The sequence below is a fragment of the Helianthus annuus genome, chromosome 7, assembly GCF_002127325.2.
Source record: "Helianthus annuus cultivar XRQ/B chromosome 7, HanXRQr2.0-SUNRISE, whole genome shotgun sequence".
NCBI lineage: Eukaryota > Viridiplantae > Streptophyta > Magnoliopsida > Asterales > Asteraceae > Helianthus > Helianthus annuus.
In genome coordinates this window covers 83964544-83991164 of record NC_035439.2, presented here as the reverse complement: position 1 = coordinate 83991164, position 26621 = coordinate 83964544, and positions in this window count along the sequence as shown.

Here is a 26621-nt window from a genome sequence, read left to right as displayed (position 1 = left end):
TAAACCTGGAAGGTCTTCGGGGAATACATTCGGGAATTGACACACAACGGAGACATCGTTCACACCCGGTCTACCTTTCTTTTCCTTCTCCGCTACTACAATGTTAGCCAAGAAAGCTCTGTATTCCTTATGGAGATACTTGCTAGCTTGGACACATGACATGAGCTTGAGACCCTTCGAAGCAGTTTCACCATAAACACATAACAAATCACCATCAGCGAGCGAGAATCGAATCATCTTATCAAAGCACACAACTTCGACATGGTTTTCGCGAAGAAAGTCCATGCCTACTATGATGTCAAAACTTCCGAGCTGCATCGGAATAAGGTCGATCGGAAAGATGTGATTATTGAGCTCGAGAGTACAATCACGAAGAACAGAATTGACAACAACAGTTCTTCCGGTGGGGACTTCAACATCGAACGTTGAGGGGAGATGGGAGCGCTTACGATTAAGGAGCTTTTCGAACTCAAACGATACAAAACAGTTATCGGCTCCAGTATCAAAAAAACACAAAGCATAAATACCATTCACAAGAAATGTACCATTAACCACATTGTTGTTAGCCTGGGCTTGGCGCACATTGATGTTGAATGTTCTGGCGCGGGCGACTTGTTGTTGTTGCCGCTGCTGTTGCTGAGGCTGCTGCTGCTGGGGCTCTTGTTTCACAACCCTATTCGGGCACATGTTTGCGAAGTGGTTGGGATCACCACACGCAAAGAAGACTCTGGCGTTGACCGCGGGTGCCTGAGCCGCTTATTGGCCTTGAGGAGCTGGAAGCAGAGCTTGATGAGCAGCAGCTTGAGCTGGTGCTTGTCGAGGACCTGTATGGCAGTTGGCGGTGAAGTGGTCGTACATGTTGCAATGCACACAGAATCGGCAGGCGATACCCACTGGATGATGATAAGTGCATGTCGGGCAGGCAGGGTAGGGACCAGTGTAAGCACGCTTTACAGGCGGTGCTTGGGTAACTGGTGTTGGAGCTGATCGGTGTTGAGATTGCTGCTGGGCTGGTATCGCTTGGAGTGGAGCAGCGGTAGTGACAGCACAGTTCTTGTTGCTGGAGTTGCTGTTGTTGTTCTTCCTCTTGCGACAAGGGGACTTTGACGATTACGAAGTGGCGGTGGCGGTTTCAGCGGTTGGTGCGGTGGTAGCTTGGTGCAAGCTCTTTGAAGCTTTATCCCAAAAACCAGCATTGACTCTCTTGTCGTTGATTTCAGCGGCAAGCAGATAAGTTTCCTCGATTGTCGCTGGCTTTGAAGCATGCACAAAATCTGCGACACAATCTGGCAGAGCTCGAATGTACTTCTTGATCGTCATGTCAGGAGTCTTGACTTGATCAGGACAGATAATACTGAGCTGCTTAAAGCGAGCAGTCAAAGCAGCATTGTCACCATCTTTTTGCTTTATATGCCAAAATTCGTCCTCCAGCTTTTGACGGTTCATGGGGAGGGCAGAACTCTTGAATCATCATGTTCTTCAACTCGTCCCATGTCAGCCCGTAAGCTGCATCGTTTCCTCGTTTGTTCCTCTCGGCCGTCCACCAGTCTAAAGCGCGGGACTGGAAGACGCCTGTAGCATTCAAAGTACGAAGATTGTCAGGACATCCACTTTGGCGTAAAGTGACTTCTATCGAGTCAAACCATTGAAACATGGCCGTAGGACCATCTTCTCCAGTAAACTCTTTCGGACCACAAGCTTTGAACTATTTGAAGCTGAAAGCAGCTTTAGGGTTTTCAGTCAAGGACTCTTCAGATGATTTGCTTACATTCTCATATAGTTAACTCACGATCTGAGGAACAACTTTGCCATTTGCTTGGCAACGAGAGCAGCAAGGCGTTTGTCTTTCTGGCTATGGCGAGCAACGCGCGAGTAACGAGATCCAGATGACGACATTGTCTGCAACAGACGTCGCCAAAGGACTCAGACACAATATAATCGAATCTCACCTCACCTCACACGCCAAATACTACTAAAGCTCAGGAACACGATCACATAAACACATAGGCAAATAATCACAGATTCACAAGAGCACAGAAGCACATAAGCACATAAGGCAGTCAGAACACAGAAACCTAGCTATATGTTGCACGTATTCACAGAGGCAGTCAGAATACAAAAACCTATCATTCAAGTTCGCGCGCGTTTGAGATTAGTGATGGCGATTAGCGAGTACATAGCGAGCAACATAGCGTAAAGTTGTTCCTCATGTAGTAGCGATTTGTCGGCGTATTGAGGTAGATGAGCAGTGCGATTCGTGTGTGTCGATCAAAGCGAAGGGCGAAAAGCGAATAAATCACCAAAATCGTAACACATAAACAGATAAATCACATAAAACACATAAAATCCACATAAAATCGACAAATATCAGAGTCGGTAGTAGCGATCTTAGAATAGAAACACATAAAATCAGCGATTGCGAGCTTGAAATCGAATAATAGATTGCCTTAGGCTCGATAGGTGTTGACTACCCAAAGTGATTCGACTATTCACAAGGACCTTTCGTGCACACTTTGGCCTTCGGGACTGTGCTCTCGCCTCGAATTTGGGCGAATGGCACGCATCCTTCCAGTTATAGTGTGACTTTGAGTCGTTGGAGTCCATCGAGACTTTGGTGAGAGTTTTATAAAACCAAATAGAGGTCGGAAAAAGTCGTCAAGGTTCGGGTTTCACCCCTGACTTTACAACTTTGTTCCTGTTTTGATAAAAATAGAGAAGAAGATCTGCGTTAAAGTATGGATTTCACTCCTGATTCAACGCAAATTCTCGTGTTCATAGGTAAAAATGTGGGTCGAACAAGCAATTTACTCGAGAGTTTGTGGTTTTCACACCTAATCTCGACCTAATCACTCTTTCATTTTCAAAACTAGAGTGCAGTGCTAGTGTAGCGTAAGCAAGAAATAGCGAGAATAGCAAGTAAACTCGTAAAATCCCCTAATGATTTGCACAAGTCAGTCTGTTGGTACCTAACTATAGACTAGGTCGTTTCTAAGACATCAACCCAGACTAGGTCGAGTCTTGCATAGTTCCCTACAGTTATGGCTCTGATACCAATCTGTCACACCCCAACAGATGGCGGAAACATCGGGGCGTGGCACTGAGCGAAACAGATTGTCCAGAAGTTTCCATAACAACTATAGTTACCAGTTATTTAAAGCATCATGTCTCATACCATGAAATAAAAAGTAATATAATTATTACAGACAAAATCCAGTCAAATTATTCTGTTCTGACAACTCAGATTTCAATTACAGACAATTCGTTTATTTGTTTCTAGACCTTTCCTAGCCTCGATTTCACAGCAAGCCAAGCATTTAAACATCTTAAGCACCTGCCACATACGTTAAAGTAAAAGTCAATACACATAGTGTAAAGGTGAGCATACAAGTTTCATAGATATAATAGAGTTTGAAATCATTTACGCATAACCAACACGTACACAGTGTGAAATGAAGCACGTTAGTTATCGACATGAACCTATTGATACCAATGACTACGGGTTGACTGCCCGAGGCAGTTCGTAATACACACTCACCACTGTGAGCCATGTAATTAATTGTTCGTAACAACCCCTGAGTGAACATGTGCTCAGTCCAAACTATAGAACTATCGTTGCTAAGGCAGGTAGACAACAATCCATGTGTAAACATAACAAACAAGCATTCATAAGTCATGTATAACATGTGGTAACGGTTAGCATTAAAGTATTGCGTAGTGTGTTCGATGTGATTTAGAATAAGTAACGTATGTAACACCCAAAAGTGCGTAAAGCAAAAAGGGATCGAGTATACTCACAACGATGATGGATTGAAGGGAGCGCTAGAGTAAGATTAGCCAGATCAGAACGACAGAATAAACGATAAGGGGCGCGTAAAATGGTGCGAAGTGTCAGTGGATCGGACAGTAATCTGATCGGGTGGCAGTCCGATCTGGTGGCCGGTCGATCGGGTGACAATCCGTTCGGATGGTCATTCGATCAGGTGACCATTCGATTGGATTGTTACCTCGTTTGGGATGGATGTGTTTGTGTATGATGGCTTTTGCTTTGAAGTTTTCGTTGTAGCATTTTGAAAATACAGAAGTATTTCTACCTTTCAGGTCGGTCGATCGAACGACGGTCCGACTGGGCGACGAACCGATTGGTAGGACACTTCAGTGAGAACAAGTTCACAGAAGTTTGTCACTCGATCGGATTGCAATCCGATCGGGTGGCAATCCGTTCGAACTAGTAATGCATTGAAAATTGTTTAAGTGTTGAGGTTCAACCATCACATGGCCGGGTGGTATTCCGATCGGGCGGCAATCCGATCGGACGACAATCCGTTCGATGTTCAACCCTCAAAATGTTGAAATAAAAGTTAAGTGTGGGACCCAAGGTGCAAGCCAATCGAGTGGCTGTCCAGTCGGTTGGCAATCCGATTGGACGACAATCCGTCCCAGTCGACCTGATCGTCTTCTTCACTTGGTTGTTTTGATAGTTTGTAGTTTTCTCGAGAAGCTGTGACTTCGTGCTAAGCAACATAACCTCGTCAAGACTCTTGTGACCCGATCGGATAGGAATCACCCAAATCCGACCCGTTCACAGATTCGTGACGGTTGTTCAAGCTTAACTCGGAATCGGTTGTCTCCTTTGGTAGAACTCAGATCTTGAGCCAACACATTACCAAGAATGAGTAGAAGGTTAGAACAAGTTCCGATTCTATCGGTTTTGAGTGCATTGAGTGTAAAAGAGTTGAAAGAAAGTTTGGAAATCTCTTTCAATCCTTTTTACCATGAATATGTTCAGATCTATGCAAGATCTTTGTTTATTTATGTGGAAATCGTTCAGATCTAAGTTGTTCTTGGTGGATTGAAGCCAAAACATGAAGTTCATAAGAACACCATGATGACATCACCCTAGAACACCTTGAATCTAATGATTTCACGGTTAAAAGTTAAGATTCAAAAGATAGAAAGGTGTAGGAGTGCGTGTAGATCAAGAAAGTACAAGATTTAGGTGGAAGACTTACATGAATTGCGAGAAATCGGAAGAAATAGCGGCTGGAGCGAGTTGAGAGAGAGAGAGCTATCAACATCAAGTGATGTTGACATATGAGGGTATTTATAGGGTTTCCATAAACGGAAAGGGGGAATGGTGGCTGGTTGATCGGGTGGCAGCTCGATCGAGTGGCAACTCTATCGGGTGGCAGCCCGATCTAATGTGACAACTCGAACTTTAGGCTTGCTGTGATGTAACGTTACGTGCTTATGTGATATTTTCGGACTAATGAATGTTATGATATTATGTGCTTTTTATGTGTGTGTGTTATGTTTATCTTTATCGAGCCAAACCCGATCCGCACAACACTACAAACCGGCCACACAAAGCCCTTTGGGCCACACCTTGTACGCGGACCATTAGACAACCGAGTGGGCTCGGCCCACTCCCCACTCGCAACACACAAAACTGAGTTTAGGGGTTTTGTTTTACCACTTTTGCAAAACACAAGAACACACACACAAACCCTAGAAGCTTTGCTCTCTCTCGGCTTGCTTGGAACCCGACGGCACACACACACACACTTTGAAGCTTGTGAAACGAATCGATCCTCTACCTTCAATCCAACCGGTTAGTGCTTGATAATTAGATTGCTTGTTAAATGGTTATCGTATGGTTTTGTATGTTGGTGTTGCTTAACCGAGAATTCTTGTTGATGTATTGATTGGGGTGATAATTGATTTAGTTTTGTTAATCGACTCATGTATGCTAAACATGATCACAATAATTGACGTTTTGGATATAAGCACCGAGTAGTTAGTAATCGGCTGTTAGACATTGTTTGATCGGGTAGAGTTGGTAATCGGGATCCATGTTAGAATGTATGTATTGTTATGAATGTTACTATTGTTCATATGCATGATTACTAATTAAATTGCCGGTTTGATGTTCTTGAATTGTTATGGATATGCATGAAATCTGAATTAACTATTGATGAATTTCTGTGATTGATCTGATTTCGAAACTGCCTTAGATGTTTGCTAGAATCACGGATAAGTCAATGCAGGAATTATGGAAATCAGTTACATACGCGGTTTCGACACCTGGTTGCGAGTCGGGACCATAGTTGCGAGTCAGAATCCCACTCGTAACCAAGCCAGCACAAGTCGAGACTACGGTTGCGAGTCCCGTTGCGACTCGTAACCAGCACATGATCAGTCGTAACCAGACCATGATGAACCGAGATCTCCATTGCGACTCGCAACCAGCTGTTGCGACTCGTAATCTCCGGTTGCGACTCGAGATCTCCGTTGCGACTCGAGACCATCGTTTACACGCACACTGTTGGGCCTTCACTGTCACGGGCCCAATCTATTGAGCCCAACGATTTGAACTGTGGACTGTTTATTATTGGACTTGTTTGTGCTTGCTATTTGGGCCGATTGAGAATCTGGACTGTTTTGTTATTGGGCTGCTTATGTCATTGGGCCGGGTATGGTTGGACTTAGACAATTGGATCCTCACATGCTATGTCTTATCTGCTTACGTGCGTACATGCTTGCCATGACTATACGTGATTACTATATACGTGCTATACAAACCTGACTCGTATAATAACCATGATAGGACGTGAGTGACCATTTACTTGCTACCTATATTCTTTGTGTATCTGCCGAGCAAACCAAGGTGAGTTCACACTCTTACCAAGGCATGGGGTTCCCGGGGTGTTGGGAATGGGATTGAAAGGTTGATTAGATACTCTATTGACACTATGACTAGACTACCACATCACTATCCTCGGTTGTGAAGGATACCTATAGTTACGAGTAGTCTAGTGGTTAGGAAACGTGGAACACCACCACAGGAAACGTGGAACACCACCACAGGAAACGTGGAACACCACCACAGGAAACGTGGAACACCACCACAGGAAACGTGGAACACCACCACAGGAAACGTGGAACATCACCACAGGAAACGTGGAACACCACCACCAGTAACGTGGAACACCACCACCAATAGAACATACAATCGGCCCAGTAGAGCCACTTGTTGCAAACGAACTTACTATTACGCATTTACTTTCTGTGAACTCGCTCAACTAGTTTGTTGATCATTCTGTTACATGCCTTGCAGATCGTTAGGTACTTGGAGCTTGCACACGGAGGAGCTGGTCGTTGTGGGGCTTGGATCGTGATCACCTTGTTAAACACTTTTGATGTCTGATACTTATTTGCTATGGGTTTTACAATAATACGCTTCCGCTAAACAATGTTAACTTACTTATGTTTTGGAAACACCTTTCATATGGAAATGGTTTGGATTATAATGTGATTACTTTTACTTTATGCAATGTTCTGTATGATTGGTGGCTTGATCCTGGTCAGTCACGCTCCCAAGCGGTGATACTCCGCAGGTGGATTTTTTTGGGGGTGTGACAGATTGGTATCAGAGCCATTGGTTATAGAGAACTTGGTTTTAATAAGGGGAAAACGTTTTTATTAAAACCAGACTATAACCAGAACAGTGCTCTCAACGATCCACAACGACGCTTCGCTCCACGTGCAAGACTCGACATCCTAGGTAATAAGGGTTATGTTATGTTTATTGCCTGTTTGCTAGAACTGCTTAGAACTTTGCTCGCATTACGCTTAGATACACATGCTTTGATTTCATGAGAACACCTATATGCCTACGCTTTTCTGTCATCGCCCTACTCGCGAACCATTCTTATGTATGCTACTTGTTACTATGAAGATCAATGGCCGCACGAATTAACATGACTCAAGCCCAGCTAGAGGCTCTCATTGCTGCGGCAGTTGCAGCCGCCCAAGCAGGTCAACCCGCTCAGCAACAACCTGGGTGCACATTCAAGAATTTCATGGACTGTCGTCCTAGCTCGTTCAGCGGCACGGAGGGGGCAGTTGGACTCCTCCACTGGTTTGAAAAGCTCGAGTCGGTTTTTGAAATGTGTGAATGCCCTGAGGCTCGCAGGGTGAAGTTCGCCACTGGCACACTTGAAGGGATTGCGCTCACTTGGTGGAACGCACAAGTGCAGATCTTAGGGTTGGCGGCTGCTAACGCCACACCCTGGAATGAATTCAAAGAACTGATCAAGAGGGAATACTGCACTAGAGAAGACATTCACAAGTTGGAGGATGAGTTGTACAACTTGAAGATGGTGGGTTCAGAGATTGAAGCTTACACCAAGAGGTCGAACGAGTTGGCTGTGCTATGTCCAACCATGGTAGACCCACCATACAAGCGCATTGAGTTGTATCTCAAGGGGCTTGTACCAGAGATTCAGAGCCACGTTACCTCGGCTAACCTCAACAACATTCAGGAGATCCAGCGTCTCGCTCATCGCATCACCGATCAGGCAGTGGATCAGAACAAACTGCCAAAGCGTATCAGTGCTACTGCTACCGCTACTGCTTCTACTACACTTGCTACTCCCAGTGAAAGTAAAAGAAAATGGGAGGGGGATTCTAGCAAGGGGTCAGCTTCAGTGCAGGCGCAGTCTCAGCAGCGAAAGACGGACAGCTACCAGAGTCCAAGTCAGCACTCCTCTAGCAGCCATAAACAAGGAGGGTATCGAGGAAACCTTCCAAAGTGTAACACCTGCAACAAACATCACAGTGGCCAGTGTAATAAGGTTCGTTGTCAAAGATGCCTCAAGATGGGTCATGAGGCCAAAGACTGTAGGAGTCCACGGCCTGCAAATCAGAACCAGCAACTCCCACCGCCAGCTCCACAGAACCAGCAGCAGCAACCACAGCGTGGAAACCGGGGATGTTTCCAGTGTGGGGCAGAAGGACACTACAAACGCGATTGTCCTCAGTTGAACCAGAATCAGAACCACAACAATAACCAGGGCAACGGGAACAACGACAACAACGGGGGAAACAACAATAACAATGGCAACGAGGCAAGAGGTCGAGTTTTCATGTTAGGAGGAGGAGACGCAATGAACGCTAATTGAACTTATGACTTCTTTTTGGGGTTTTTCATTATTATGTTTCCGCTATTCGAACAAAGTTTGGTTTGAACATCAAATGTTTTGGGTTTTATGAATTATTTCAACTACTATATTTTATGATTGATGTGATAAATGGTTTGATATTATTGAACACACCCGCCGTATTTATGGACATTACGAACAGAGTGTGCAAACCCTACCTAGACAAAATGTTCTTGACTCCATCAACGACATTCTGATCTACTCCAAGAGTCAGGAGGAGCACGAGCAGCATCTTCGTCTTATTTTGGAACTCCTTCGGAAGGAACAGTTGTACGCCAAGCTTTCTAAATGCGACTTCTGGCTTCGTGAAGTTCACTTCTTAGGCCACGTAGTGAACAAGGATGGGATACATGTCGATCCATCCAAGGTAGATTCGATCCGAAACTGGCCTGCACCACGTACACCGACAGAAATACGTCAATTCTTGGGTCTGGCAGGTTACTACAGACGGTTTATTAGAGACTTTTCAAAGATCGCGCAACCACTTACGCTACTGACACAGAAGGGTGTTACCTATCGCTGGGGAGAGCCCCAGGAGACTGCTTTTCAGCACCTAAAGGATAGACTTTGCAATGCACCCATCCTCTCATTGCCAGAGGGCACGGATGACTTTGTGGTTTATTGTGATGCATCCATTCGGGGATTGGGATGTGTGTTAATGCAGCGCGACAAGGTTATCGCTTACGCCTCTCGTCAACTCAAGGTTCACGAACGGAACTACACGACGCACGATTTAGAGCTGGGAGCTGTTGTTTTTGCGCTTAAGATATGGCGACACTACCTGTACGGTACCAGGTGCACGATTTACACCGATCACAGGAGTCTCGAGCATATTCTTAAGCAGAAGGATTTGAACATGCGTCAACGACGATGGGTCGAGTTACTTAATGACTACGAATGCGCCATCAAGTACCATCCAGGCAAAGCCAATGTTGTGGCTGATGCCCTTAGTCGAAAAGACACTTTGCCACGGCGCGTGCGAGCGCTACAGCTTACGATTCAGTCTAGCCTTCCTGCTCAGATACGAGCTGTTCAGACAGAAGCACTGAAGCCCGAAAACGTCAAGGCTGAAGCCTTACGCGGCTCACGACAACAAATGGAACAGAAGGAAGACGGCGCCTATTACGTAACGGGCCGGATTTGGGTCCCACTTTATGGCGGTTTACGCGAACTTGTTATGGATGAAGCTCACAAGTCTCGCTACTCGGTACATCCAGGGTCGGATAAAATGTACCACGACATCAGCACTACTTATTGGTGGCCTAGTATGAAGGCCCACATTGCTACGTACGTTGGAAAGTGCTTGACCTGTGCAAGAGCCAAGGTCGAATATCAGAAACCAGCTGGCCTACTGCAGCAGCCTAAAATACCGCAATGGAAATGGGAGGAAATTTCCATGGATTTTGTTACGGGTTTACCTAGATCCCAGCGTGGGAATGATACTATATGGGTGATCGTGGATCGACTCACTAAGTCTGCACACTTCCTACCGATTAAGGAAACGGATAAGTTCTCCACTCTCGCAGACGTATATCTTAAAGAAGTTGTCTCGAGGCACGGGGTGCCCACATCTATCATTTCGGATCGCGACGCACGATTCACATCAGAACTATGGCAAGCGATGCATAAATCCTTTGGCTCACGACTAGACATGAGCACAGCATACCACCCTCAGACGGATGGACAGTCTGAGCGTACGATTCAAACACTTGAAGACATGCTTCGGGCATGCGTTATCGACTTCGGCAACGGCTGGGAAAAGCACCTCCCTTTGGTGGAGTTTTCTTACAATAACAGTTACCATACCAGCATTCAAGCCGCTCCATTCGAGGCATTGTACGGGCGTAAATGCCGGTCACCTCTCTGTTGGGCAGAGGTGGGAGATAGTCAGATCACGGGTCCAGAGATTGTTGTGGACGCCACAGAAAAGATTGCACAAATACGACAACGCATGGCGGCAGCACGCGACCGTCAGAAAGCCTACGCGGATAAGCGTAGAAAGCCATTGGAATTTGAGGTCGGGGACCGGGTTTTATTGAAAGTCTCACCCTGGAAGGGTGTGGTTCGTTTTGGCAAACGGGGTAAACTGAATCCGCGGTACGTCGGACCATTCGAAATTATAGAAAAGATTGGCAAGGTAGCCTACAAGTTGAACCTACCAGCTGAACTCGGGGCAGTTCACAATGTCTTTCATGTATCGAACTTAAAGAAGTGCCTATCAGATGAAAATCTTATCATTCCTTTTAAAGAACTCACTATCGACGAGCGGTTACAGTTCGTCGAGGAACCAGTTGAAATCACGGACCGGGATGTGAAGGTCCTCAAACACAAGAGAATCCCTCTTGTCCGAGTTCGTTGGAACTCCACACGTGGCCCAGAGTACACCTGGGAACGCGAAGACAGGATGACAGAAAAGTACCCCCAGTTATTCGGGAACAAGGCAACCACTACTGAGGCTGAAGCTACTACTTCGGAATTTCGGGACGAAATTCCAGATCAACGGGGGGAGGATGTGACACCCCAGGAAAACCAGTGAACAGTACAGTTTACCTAGCTTCCTCAGTGAGTGCATACCAAATTTCGGGACGAAATTTCCAATTAGTTGGGGATAATGTGACAACTCGAACTTTAGGCTTGCTGTGATGTAACGTTACGTGCTTATGTGATATTTTCGGACTAATGAATGTTATGATATTATGTGCTTTTTATGTGTGTGTGTTATGTTTATCTTTATCGAGCCAAACCCGATCCGCACAACACTACAAACCGGCCACACAAAGCCCTTTGGGCCACACCTTGTACGCGGACCATTAGACAACCGAGTGGGCTCGGCCCACTCCCCACTCGCAACACACAAAACTGAGTTTAGGGGTTTTGTTTTACCACTTTTGCAAAACACAAGAACACACACACAAACCCTAGAAGCTTTGCTCTCTCTCGGCTTGCTTGGAACCCGACGGCACACACACACACACTTTGAAGCTTGTGAAACGAATCGATCCTCTACCTTCAATCCAACCGGTTAGTGCTTGATAATTAGATTGCTTGTTAAATGGTTATCGTATGGTTTTGTATGTTGGTGTTGCTTAACCGAGAATTCTTGTTGATGTATTGATTGGGGTGATAATTGATTTAGTTTTGTTAATCGACTCATGTATGCTAAACATGATCACAATAATTGACGTTTTGGATATAAGCACCGAGTAGTTAGTAATCGGCTGTTAGACATTGTTTGATCGGGTAGAGTTGGTAATCGGGATCCATGTTAGAATGTATGTATTGTTATGAATGTTACTATTGTTCATATGCATGATTACTAATTAAATTGCCGGTTTGATGTTCTTGAATTGTTATGGATATGCATGAAATCTGAATTAACTATTGATGAATTTCTGTGATTGATCTGATTTCGAAACTGCCTTAGATGTTTGCTAGAATCACGGATAAGTCAATGCAGGAATTATGGAAATCAGTTACATACGCGGTTTCGACACCTGGTTGCGAGTCGGGACCATAGTTGCGAGTCAGAATCCCACTCGTAACCAAGCCAGCACAAGTCGAGACTACGGTTGCGAGTCCCGTTGCGACTCGTAACCAGCACATGATCAGTCGTAACCAGACCATGATGAACCGAGATCTCCATTGCGACTCGCAACCAGCTGTTGCGACTCGTAATCTCCGGTTGCGACTCGAGATCTCCGTTGCGACTCGAGACCATCGTTTACACGCACACTGTTGGGCCTTCACTGTCACGGGCCCAATCTATTGAGCCCAACGATTTGAACTGTGGACTGTTTATTATTGGACTTGTTTGTGCTTGCTATTTGGGCCGATTGAGAATCTGGACTGTTTTGTTATTGGGCTGCTTATGTCATTGGGCCGGGTATGGTTGGACTTAGACAATTGGATCCTCACATGCTATGTCTTATCTGCTTACGTGCGTACATGCTTGCCATGACTATACGTGATTACTATATACGTGCTATACAAACCTGACTCGTATAATAACCATGATAGGACGTGAGTGACCATTTACTTGCTACTTATATTCTTTGTGTATCTGCCGAGCAAACCAAGGTGAGTTCACACTCTTACCAAGGCATGGGGTTCCCGGGGTGTTGGGAATGGGATTGAAAGGTTGATTAGATACTCTATTGACACTATGACTAGACTACCACATCACTATCCTCGGTTGTGAAGGATACCTATAGTTACGAGTAGTCTAGTGGTTAGGAAACGTGGAACACCACCACAGGAAACGTGGAACACCACCACAGGAAACGTGGAACACCACCACAGGAAACGTGGAACACCACCACAGGAAACGTGGAACACCACCACAGGAAACGTGGAACATCACCACAGGAAACGTGGAACACCACCACCAGTAACGTGGAACACCACCACCAATAGAACATACAATCGGCCCAGTAGAGCCACTTGTTGCAAACGAACTTACTATTACGCATTTACTTTCTGTGAACTCGCTCAACTAGTTTGTTGATCATTCTGTTACATGCCTTGCAGATCGTTAGGTACTTGGAGCTTGCACACGGAGGAGCTGGTCGTTGTGGGGCTTGGATCGTGATCACCTTGTTAAACACTTTTGATGTCTGATACTTATTTGCTATGGGTTTTACAATAATACGCTTCCGCTAAACAATGTTAACTTACTTATGTTTTGGAAACACCTTTCATATGGAAATGGTTTGGATTATAATGTGATTACTTTTACTTTATGCAATGTTCTGTATGATTGGTGGCTTGATCCTGGTCAGTCACGCTCCCAAGCGGTGATACTCCGCAGGTGGATTTTTTTGGGGGTGTGACAGCCCGATCGCTTGGCAACTCGGTCGGTTGGCCACTCGATTCGAGTGCTCGGCGCGACGAGTTTTGCGGTTTCGATTCGCGTGTTGAGCATTGCGATGCGATAGAGTTTTCATTCAAATTACTTGTAATCCCAACTACTATATCTTACATACAATAGTCCTAAATAACCTGCGTTTAGCGTTTGCGATTCGATTGCGATTGAGTTGTGATTGCGTTTCGATTGATCACCACAACACAAACATAAATAAACATGCACAAGTAACACATAAAGGCACACACACACGTAAAACAATATCCAGAGCGCGTTATTCGAGTTGCGAGTGCGATAGCGATAAGCGATAAGCGATAAAACATGCGATAAACATCGATTAAAACTTGATTATTAACAAGTACTCCACATAATATAACTAACGTAAGCAATTAATTAGACTATCTACGAGTCAAAGAAGTCAGAACAGTAATTGAGCAAGGAGTGGCAGATCGCAATTAGCAATCTTTTCTTCCTTTGAATTCAATGTTGACTTTGACTTTGGCTTTCGAAACACGGGGTGTTACAGACACGATCTATGTAAGCCTTTTGAGACAATCCTAAGATCCCTTTGTGTCTATCTTAGTGAATTTCAATGCCAATGACGTAAGAAGCATCTTCGAGATCCTTTATGTCGAAGTTATGCGAGAGTAACCGCTTTGACTCATGCAATATGTCTAAACTATTACTTGCCAATAGAATATCATCTATGTAAAGGACAAGTATAGTAAAGTTATTACCACTCATCTTGAGGTAGGTGCATTGATCCACTTGATTCTTTATAAAACCTTGTTTCTTCATGACTTCATCAAACTTGAGATACCATTGATGTGAAGCTTGTTTTAACCCGTAAATGGATTTCTTCAACTTACAGACTAGATGCTCTTGATCTTCAGGTTTAAAGCCATCAGGTTGTTTCATGTAAGCATCTTCGTCTAAGTCTCCATTAAGGAAAGCGATATTAACGTCCATCCCAGCTCTAAATCAAAATGAGCTACTAGATCCATAACGATCCTTAATGAATCTTTACGAGTGATAGGAGAAAACGTATCTTGATAATCAATTCCCTCTTTCTGGGTGTAGCCCTTTGGAACCAATCTCGCTTTGTAGCGTTCAACGTTCCCATTCGGATACAGTTTTGTTTTGAATACCCATTTACTTCCTATGGGTTTGACACCGTTGGGTAATTCTACCAAATCCCAAACATCATTTTTCTTCATGGATTCAAGCTCATCAATCATTGCTTTATTCCATTCAGAAGACTAATCACTGCTAATGGCTTTACTATAAGAGATAGGATCATTGAGCTTTCCGACATCCATTTCAGTTAGGTAGGCAACATAATCATCCCAATTTGTAGGCCTTCTAGGCCTAGATGATCTCCTGAGTTGATTATCGGGTTCAACGTTGTCTTGGTTTTAAGCGTTTGATGTACCTTCGTTATGAGGTATAAAGGGTTCTGATCGTGAAGGTAGATTTGGAGTTGGTACAGTAGCTTGAGGTGCAGTTGTTGCATTGGGTACAAGAGGAGTAAACGGAGTAATGGTAAGTGACGAGTCTCTCCCCCCTGTGTCTTGTACTTATTGCAATTCTTTGTAAGGGTTGGTACCGCTCCCACTGACCTTGAAATCCTCCAGGAACGCAGCACACATGGTTTTAACAATACGGGTGACATGGAAGGACAATAGAAGCGATAACCCTTTGAGTGATCAGGATACCCGATAAAGAAACAGGTAGCTGTTTTAGGGTTAAGTTTCCTTAGGAAAGGATTATAAACTTTTGCTTCAGCAATGCAGCCCTATACATTCATATATTTAAGACTTGATCGGAGTGTCGCGCTCCGGTCAAAGGTAATATTTATAAGCCCTATTTACCCTTAACAAATAGCTAGTGGTAGCAAGGGGTCGAACCACGAAGAGTATGTGGTTTGCGAATGGATTTTGATGAATTCTCAAAAGATGTCACAGATATGAAGCTTGCTATCTTGTTTTTGTGTATTTTTGTTTGATTGAAAGATGTGAATTAAAATTACTAAAATAACTTGTTTGATAACTACTAATGATTAACAATTGCAAAAATATAATTAAAGGTTTAAACAAGATAGAGAAAACAAGGCTCGCACCCGGTTCGGTAATTGCAATCCTAGGGTTATTACACGTTTTAGATGTAATTCACTTGAATATGTTATTAACGGATTTCTATCATCAAAGCTTAGGTGCCAGTTGCTATCAACGCATATCACAGACCACAATGCACTTCGTCACTTCAGACAAGTAAAACCTTTTGAATGACAAGGCATAACTGCACAAACTTATTTCGCATAGTCAAATTTCATAACTCAATCGACAATTCACAAATATAGTTCAAAAGCAAGACAATTGTCAATCAATTCAAATACAATTCAAGTTGTCACAAAATCAAACTAAAACATTGTTCAAACCCTAGACTTACAATAACCAACACCGGGGTGAAACCTCCAAGAAGTTAGCCGCTCATGGTGAACGAAACTTGATCAACGGATGCTTGAAACTTGATTGAAATCATCTTGAAGCTTAAAGGATGGAGGAATGGTGGATGATTAGGGTTTGTGGAGTGATTGATGATGGTGAAGTGAATGATGAATGGAGTTAGGGTTGTGTGAATGAAAGTGATAATGATTCGAGTCTTGATTCGGGTGATGTGTATGATGGTTGGTGGATTGGTAGTCAATGGTAGGTGAATTAGGCTCCAATGATATGATTCAAACTCAAACAATGTGTAATTGTCGAATATTCATGACCCCCGATGTTTTTAGATCGTTCCAACACCAAAAGGAACACTTTTACGCGTCGGCAACAATGGGAGGCCGTCGCCGACGGCCTGAAGCCCCGTCGGCGACGGTTCGTGGAATTTTCAGGATGGCCGACGGCCTAAGTCACTGCTTACGGAACAATTAGGCGACGGATAATTGCACGGGGCATCGCCAACGGGCCCTTCGGGCGTCGGCGACGGTGCCTAGATCTTTCACTTCCTATTTTTTTGGATTCCTTGCTCCCAGTTGACCCGTTATGCATCCCGGTGGCCCGTTTTTCATCTCGGTGACTCGTAAAGCTCCCGAAAAGCTTAAACATTTACGAACATCGTTTTTCGATCACGTATCACATCCCCACACTTGTCTTTTGCTTGCCCTTAAGAAAATCTGTTTTTCACTTTCACGTGGGTCGAACAAAGAATACATTCCCCATTCCCGAGACAAAGGTTAAGGTCAATTGTCATACTAAAGTTCAAACTCTTTAAAATTTTCAACATATTTAACGGTAAAGTGTATTCACATATAAAATGGTTATCCAAGATTAACCCGCCCGTGAAACCAACCTTTCATGCTCATCCCTCACAATGTTCTCTCCACTCGGTTTATAAATTGGCTAATTTTTATAATGTGTTAGCACTTCAAAGAGTAATCGCTCAAAACCGATTAGAATACGTACCCGCATAGGCTTGCAACTCAATCATTCACCACCACCGAACACGAATACTAAGCACAAGTCATAAGGTCTTTGTAAGGGTTGTAACGGGGCTAGGCTAAGGATAGGAAATAGGATATTTAAAATGGCTAGGGTGATGAAAATTCGATTTTTATTACAAATGACTACTCTAAACAAAACTAAACTATATACATCACTATAAGGCAACAACTTTAGCCTTTTATTCAACAACTACTAACTTCATATTTTTGTTCTTTTCTTAATGATTTTCTATCTTTTTCATAAAAGTTTCTAATCGAATTTCCATCACACGGGTTTAAAAGAAAATGGTTTAAGGTTATGGGCTATAGGGTGGTCGAACGAAAGGATTAGGCGCAAAATTGGCTACTAGGGGATAAATTTTTGGGTAAGGATATAAAAATGGTGTAAAATGGAAAAGGTTTACCTAATGCCTTAATCATTCTCGTGCTTGTATTCGGTCTATGGTCTCAAATGTATCAAAAGTTGCAAGTTCTACAATACATGACTAATGGTCCACTCAAACAAAGAAACATAAGTATGTAATCTATGATGTAAAAGTGGCTCAAAAACCTCACATATCTAAAGGGTATGGTATGTGACATGCATAAAATACTAGTTTCTTAGGCAGATTATTCCCAAATAACCACCCGCTAAATACCCGTCATGCTATTAATTTGAACTTGACCATGACAAAAGACCAAATGGGTTGTGACATCCCTCGTTGACTTACTTACTTGTGCTTTAAGATCGCTTTCGAAACAAGACATTTTTTTTGAAAAATTTTTGAAATTTCCCCCCATCCCCACACTTGAGGTAAACATTGTCCTCAATGTGTAGTATTTAAATGAACGGGTCAAAATCGAAAACTTTTACTACTCCCCCATCCCCACACTTGAGGTAAACATTGTCCTCAATGTGTAAGAACTAGAGTTTTAAAATGCACAAGGGATGTGACACAGCTAACTTCCCAAAAATTCCACCCCGGAAAATAACATACAATTACGATCCACTTATTACTGAACTAAGAATCAAGGTAAAAAGGAAACGCATGCACCTGATATTTGTCGCTAGATGCTCCTGTCTTTTTCTTCTCTTCACAAAAATGGTTGTCCCGCGAACATGGTGTACCTACAAATCTAAACCCTTGTGTAGAAGCATGCTTCTCACAACCATTGAAATTTGTTAGGTTCTTAGTTCTACCATTTTTATGAAAGTTTTACCAAATCATGCGTTAATTTACCTTGATTTTTGTGGAAAATAATTGACAACAATAACAATCCTAACTCACTTTCGTAGGAATCACGGTTGCATTTAGCTTATGCAACAAGCCCTTTTAAACCCCCCAATAGCTTGGGGGGATGATAGGGAACACACCCACAACGTTCATTTAACTAGGCAAAAATAAATAATAACGAAATGAAAAATAAAGAAACCAAAATATACAACAGCAACAACACAAAACATACCTTGCCCTCACCGCTGATATCTCTCGTTGGGGTTAACTGGCGGGTTTGGCCGGTATGGATAACTAGTGAGGGCCTCAAACATCTCCCTGTAGTTATCGAGGGGCCCCTACTCTCCTTGGGGTGGCAGCTGATAGGGTATAGGGATGAAACTGGACCCAACTGCCTCGGGCCAGTGATGGGATGGATAGGATGGGCCTCGCGGAACTGGGAGGTTGGGGTAGTCGGTCCACCCCGAGTGTTCGGCATAAGGAAGGCCGGCTTCATAGTCCTTCTGATGTCACTCCTGGTCATGGAGGACCTTGGCATTATTAATAGCCATTTGATTAGAAACATATAAAGCACTCCATTGGCATCGTTCCAATTCATTGCGCTCGTTTTGACGCCTCTCCTCGTCTGCCTCCCATGCCCGTCTTCGGGCCATATCTTCCTCCTGCAATTGTAACAAGCGTTCCATTTGTGACCTTTGTAGCGCTTGTTGCAATTGCTGCTCCTCCATTTGTTTTTCCATCCTCTCATGATGGACTGCTTGGAGAGCCCACTGTTCTTGCATCTGGCCCCCAAGCATCTCTTCCTATGCCTTCCTTCTCACCTCATATTCCCTTCCTTCGCCTATACATGCCGACACATTATCATAAACCGCCTGTTGCCCGCGGTTAAAATTCCTGTACGTCGGCCCCTGTCTTTGATTCACAAAATTTGCTACATCGGCAGAAATTTCCTAATGTTTCCGCCTGTACCTCTGCCTTGGTCCCCATGGACCGGCAGGCTCAGACTCATCCTCCATGTCAACCATCTCCTTATCTTCATCACCCTCTTCAGCCTCACTCGGATCAGTGTACCTGTAACTGTTTCCTTGATCATCCTCCACTGTATGAAGATGACCAAGGACTTTAACCGTTATCTTCCAATGCGGCTTCATTGAAGCGAGGTTAAACTGATCGATGGGTTTAAAAACCCACAGCGATTCCTGGGGCAATGCATTTTGCTGCAAAATCATCGCGTTGATTAACCTCACGTAGGGGATCATCTTCCGTTTGAACCACTCCCTTGTATCCCACGTGTTTATCATCACGATTTGACGCCATGATAGCCTTGGTGTTCCATACAGCAACGAATGTAAGACCCGGCAGTCGGTTGCCTTCACTGTCCCGTGGTCTCCGAACCGCACCATAATATTTTCCAACGAAATGCCTTGTAATATTTTACCCTCCAAGGATAAATTGTTCCTTGATTCCCCTGCACCCCAGAACCTGGCAATACCGACGCTAGCATTTGATCCGGATCAGCCGTGTTTGTTTTGTTATCCAAAAAATGATCATAGTCATAATAATCATATGCTTCAACCCCCAATGAATCAAATCTCGCGATGGCATTTATGTGCTCAAACGACATAATCATTTGATTCTTGCCAATGTTGCCAATTAACTGCCACGTAGGAGCCGACCCATCTGAATTTTCAAACCTTAAAGTTGACAACCATTCACAAACCGTAGCCAAATAGACTCGTGTGGTGATATCCTCACACCAATCTAGTACACGTTCCCACCCGATCTTCTCAAACCTTTGAGTTATGCCAATTGTGTGGAGTTCCTCGACGTTCACCACACGTTCACATACTACTCTATCGGGTACAGCCTTTGAAACACCCGTGACCATTTTCATCTTCCACATCTTTGCCTCTAATCTTTTGTTGTTATACCGAGAAAGAGCCTTCTGCTTGTCGTCTTTCCATACTGAGTCCGACCTACTATTTTTTGCTTCCTCCCAACTCAAATCCTGTCGATAGAGTTGCCGATCATCTTCTTCCACATTGCTTAACTGTTCCCAGCGTCTTTGATAATGTCCCGCGCCTGAATCGGCTCCAGAAGATGAACCTTGTCCGGAAGTTTTTGATCTCTTTCTTCCTCAGAACATAGCTACAATCAAAAGACAAAAGAACAATTAGTACACCCAAAGCTTTAAACAATCACAAACTTTGAACATAACCTATGATGTTGAATTTCAATCAATACTAGATGTAAAATCGCCTTTTTAGACTTCCAAAGTCGCACATTTTATCATCTACATATCAATTTAACATGTTTATTCACAAAATTTTTTCAAAGTTTCATGGTTTCAACAATATTCAACATCACAACTATGCTCAATCATGCAACTAACTAGTGTAATCACATCACTAAGACTAGAGCATGTTCAAATCCCACCCAAATCAAACAATCATCCTCAAATTTATGCTAAAATATCATACATTATGATAAACAACCTACTCTTAAACAAAAAAGCTTAAAATTTGGGAAGAAATCAACACTTCATATTATAACCATACATAAATTTAATGAAATTCCATACCATTGATGTAGATGAACGAGAAAAACTAAGAAAAAGTGCAAAGCAAGAAATTTGATGAACACCCTTCAAAAACCCGAAATTTCACGCCCATAAATCTTGCAAACTAGCAAGAATTAATGAAAACCGTGATGGGGTTTTTTTCCTCTCGAAAAATTACACAAAATAGGCTCAAGAATCAGGTGATTTGGTGTAGATTTGAAGAAGTTGTGAGAAGTTGAAGGTTAGGGTTCTTGAGAGGTGTTTAAGAAGAAGAAGATGAAGTGAAAGGGTTTGGTGGTGATGAATGCAGGGAATGAATGAAGTGGGATGTTTATGGTTCAGATGTGGGGTCCTCCAAATCGATTTGTGTGGTCAATAGTGTGTTTTGGTGATGTTTGGTTCGATATATAAGAACTTGGTTCGATATATACGTATAAGACAACAAATCAGCGCCAGATCATTTTAAAGGACCCGTCGGCGACGGATGTGACTACCGTCGGCGACGGTATGTGAAAAAAATCAAAGTGGCTGACGGCCTAAATGACTGTCTACGGAGGAATTTGGGTGACGGACATTTAAAGAGACCGTAGGCGACGGACATAGTTACCGTCGGCGACGGTTTACCGAAATTACATTTTTTATTTTCAAAATTTTATTATTATTTTTTTATGAAAAATAGGAAGAAATTTATGAAGGTTTTATAAAAGGACTATATACATTTAAAATTCCTAAAAATTATTAAAAATCTTTTTGTAAATTTTTATAAGTTAACTTTTTGCAAACGCGAAAACCGTTAACGGTCCTACCACCCCCCCCCCCCAAAAAAAAGTCATGTATTGTCCCTAATACACACAAATAAGTCTAAAAACATCTTTTGTCTTCGAGACTCATTCGGAATGTCCGGACTTCACACAATCACAAGGGTTAGTACGCAACGAGAACGATTACCACAAAAATACTCAAACAATTAAATAAATCGTACATAACTTTACAAAACTCATTACCGGTCCTTTCAGTTGACCTCATAAGTTGGCACACTTACCACGAAGTTCACCAACTCCACATTCTCATCCTTTCTCTCATTGTTACCATCAAGAAACGGTTTAAGGCGATGCCCCATCCTTCGGGTCCTTGATTGTAACATCTCCAAGTTTCCCGACCCGTGTAATCACGTATGGGCCCATCCATTTGCTCTTGAGCTTACCGGGAAAGTATTTTAAGCCGTGAATTGTAAAGCCAAACCTTTTGACCCACCTCGAACTCTTTCAGCTTCAATTTCGCGTCATGTGCCTTCTTCATATCATCTTTATATTTCGAAGCACACTCATACGCTTCTTCCCGAAGCTCCTCCAACTCGCAAAGCTTTAATTTTCGCTCCTTTCCTGCATCTGTCATATTTCATGTTAACCTCTTTTATAGCCCACCAACCACGATGCACAAGTTCGACCGGTAAATGATAATTTCACCCATAAACTAAGCGATAAGGTGTAGTTCCAATAGGTGTTTTATGAGACGTTCTATAAGCCCATAAAGCATCATTCAACTTCGTCGACCAATCCTTTCAGTCGGGTCGAACGGTCTTTTGCAAAATTTCTTTTATTTGCCTATTGGAAATTTCCACTTGACCACTCGTTTGTGGGTGATAGGGGGTAGCAATCCGATGGTCAACACCATACCGTTTCAAGAGTTTTCCAAAATTAAAATTCTTAAAGTGAGATCCCCCATCGCTGATGATCACCTGGGGAATCCCAAATCTAGAATTATGTTTGTTTGTACAAAATTGCAAACAATGGTATGGTCATTCGTCTTGGTGGCAATCGCTTCGACCCACTTGGATACATAATCGACCGCCACCAAGATGTATAAGTTGCCATGCGAATTAGCATACCATGGTAATATTGAAACTTTTAGAATTTGCTCATCTGGAAAGTTCTCGTTAATCTCTTCATGGGAAGAATCCTCCTCCACAACCAATCGAGACAAGTGGTCCGCAACCACATTCTCACTCCCTTTCTTGTTCCAAATTTCCAAATCAAATTCTTGTAGCAAGAGAACCCATTGGATTAATCTCGGCTTTGGATCCTTCTTGTCCAGGAGATACCTAACTGTAGAATGGTCAGAATATACAATGATTGTGCATCCGAGAGAGTCTTACTTGCGTAGTAAATGGCAACCGGTTTCTTGTCTACTCGTTGACCCAATACGGCACCCACCGCATAATCACTTGCATCACACATGATTTCGAATGGTAAAGACCAATTCGGTGATTGCAAGATTGGGGCCTCAACCAACTTTTGCTTCAAAATGTTAAAAGCATTTTGGCAATTTTTACCAAAATCAAACGTTTTATCTTTTAACAATAAATTACATAGGGGTTTTGTTATATCACAAAAGCTTTTTATAAACCGCCTATAAAACCCCGCGTGTCGCAAGAACGACCTAATACCCTTAACACTTATGGGATAAGGCAAAGTGGATATGACTTGCACTTTTGCTCTATCCACCTTGATCCCGCGACTCGAGACGACATGTCCCAACACAATCCCTTCTTGAACCATAAAATGGCTCTTTTCCCAACTCAAAACTAGATTTTTCTCAACACATCTTTTTAAAGCTTTTTCGAGTTGGTCAAGGCATGTATCAAATGATGACCCAAATATTGAGAAATCATCCATGAAGATTTCCAAAGACTCCCCCACCATATCTGAAAAGATACTCATCATACACCTTTGGAAGGTGGCGGGGGCATTACAAAGTTCAAAGCGCATTCGCCTAAATGCGAAGGTACCGTATGGACAAGTAAAAGTAGTCTTTGCGTGGTCTTCCGGATGTATAGCAATTTGATTGTATTCTGAATAGCCATCCAGAAAACAATAGAATTTTTATCCGGCCAATTTCTAAACAATTTGGTCAATAAATGGCAAAGGGAAATGATACTTGGAAGTTGCAGCATTTAATTTCCTATAATCAATACAAATACGCCACCCGGTTACCGGCCGAGTGGCAACCTCTTCACCTGCGTCATTTGTGACGACTTGAATGCCACTTTCTTAGGAACTGTTTATGTCGGGCTTACCCATTGGCTATCCGAGATAGGGTATATGATACCCGCATCTAGCCACTTCAATACCTCTTTCTTAACCACTTCTCGCATGTTCGGATTTAGTCTCCGTTGTGTGTCGCGAGATGGACTCATGCCATCTTCTGTGATGATTTTGTGCATCACCACCGAGGGACTAATTCCCTTCAAATCCGCAATGGTCCACCCGATAGCGGCTCTATGAGTGACCAAAACTTTCATCAACTTATCTTCTTGCTCCCCGGTCAAGTTAGATGCAATGATAACCGGGAGCGTGCTACCCTCACCCATATAAGCATACTTAAGATGCTTGGGTAGCGACTTCAACTCTACCACCGGAGGCTCTTCCAACGACGGCTTTAACTTTGTGTCGATACTTTCCAGAAGGCTTTCCACTTGATGTGTCCAAGTGGGCCTTCCTTACCTAGCCGCTAAGACCTCCAACTCTTTCACTTCATCATCCATGCTTCGATTCGTCTCTCCTTGTAACATGTCAAACATGAAACATTCCTCTATTGTGTTTTCCTCTTCGACACTAATGTCGCATAGAGGTATACACTCGTTAACAATCCGCCATATAGCATTCATCGCCGACTAGAGGATCCGTCAATCCTGAAAAGACATTTAACCGCAACCGACGGTTACCAAAAGTCATGTCGACCGTGCCCGATTTGCAATTTATTTGAGCACTCGATGTTGCCAAAAATGGTCGACCGAGGATAACCGTTGGTTGCTTGGTTCGGTCCAAAGAGACATAATCAAGTACAAGAAAGTCCACCGGATAGTAAAAGTCCTCGACCTTGACTATTACATCCGTAACTATCCCACGGGGTAGTTTAGGGGTCAAGTCGGCTAGCACCACGGTGGTGTTCGACGCTTGAAGTGGACCAAAATCGTATTGGTCATATAAACTACCCGGCAAGATACTTTCACTTTCCCTAAGATCCAAAAGTGTCGGGGTCATTTTAAATTCACCAACTTGTATTGAAATTATAGGCGCCCCCGGATCTCGAAGTTTTGGTGGAAGTGCACCCGAAAGAATCGAACTCACGTTTTCGATTTAATCAAGTTTCTTAGGAAATTTGTAAGTCCACTTTTGGGTGCATAAATCTTTCAAGTACTTAGCATATGAGGGTACTTGCTTAATTGCGTCTAAGAGAGGTAAATTAATTTTAACTTGTTTAAAAATTTTCCACGTCTCTTCTTGTTGTGGGCCTCGTTTATTTACCACTTTCTTAGATGGTCCCAATAAAGCTTCGAGATAAGGGGCGGTATTAACCTCCACACCCTTTTCCTTAGCCTTTGGGACGGGGACGGTCACAACGGGTGTATTTTTATTTATTTTTAAATCATTTTTATTTTGACCCGTTTGACCGTTATTACCTTCATCATCACCCGCATCTTCCACCACCCCTTCAACAAACTTGGGTGGTGGTGGCTCAACACCATTATCTATCACTCGACCACTACGTAAGATAATTTTATTAATTGGTACCTCGTTCATGTTCTTCTAGTTTGACCCTTGATGCTTAGGGTTCACATTGGTGTCCCTTGGAAGTCTTCCTCCACTTCCACGAATTTGAGCCATCTCTTGTGCAAGTTGCCCCACTTGCTTCTCCAGCGCCTTATGAGATTTATCTCTTACTTCAAACTCTTTCTTCATCTCAGTTTTGATCTCTTGACGTGAATCAGTAAGGGCTTGATGTGAATTAGTAAGGGTACTCATAGCATTCATGAGGGCATCAAATTTAGAATTGATCGAGTCATCACCTTGAGAGTTTGAAGCACTACCCCCATTTCCACTTTGGTTGTAACCATGTTGATAATTACCTTCACGGTTTTGATACCCTTGGTTACCCCCTTGATTGTAATTCCTTTGGTAACCCCCTTGGTTACCACCTTGACGATTGTTATACGAGGAACCACCTTGACCACCTTGATTGCCCGATTGAAAATTCGGGTTCATTTGATTCGAGGCATTACCATACCGGAAGTTAGGGTGATTTCTCAAACCCGGATGGTAAGTGTTGGAATTCATATCGTATTGCTTTCGATCCCCATGCACTTGATTTACCTCCTCGATGTAATCACCCGGTCCCGTTGGACATTGATCGGTCCTATGGCCGATATCCCCACAATCTTCACACACCGTGAATTGTACCACATTCACCTCCTTCTTTTTCATACGAGCTATCTCCCATTCTAAAGTAGGAATTCGATCCTTAGAATCAAGATTGGGAAGTGACCGAGAAACGAGATGTTTCTTAGCTCTACCGGCCGATTCCTTTTACATTGACCGCTTGCTCATCCGCTCGAGAAATTCCAAATCATCATCTTCATGATTGCTCAATAGAGTTCCGTTGCTCGTTGACTCGAGGAGATTCCACGTCTCATCATCCAATCCTC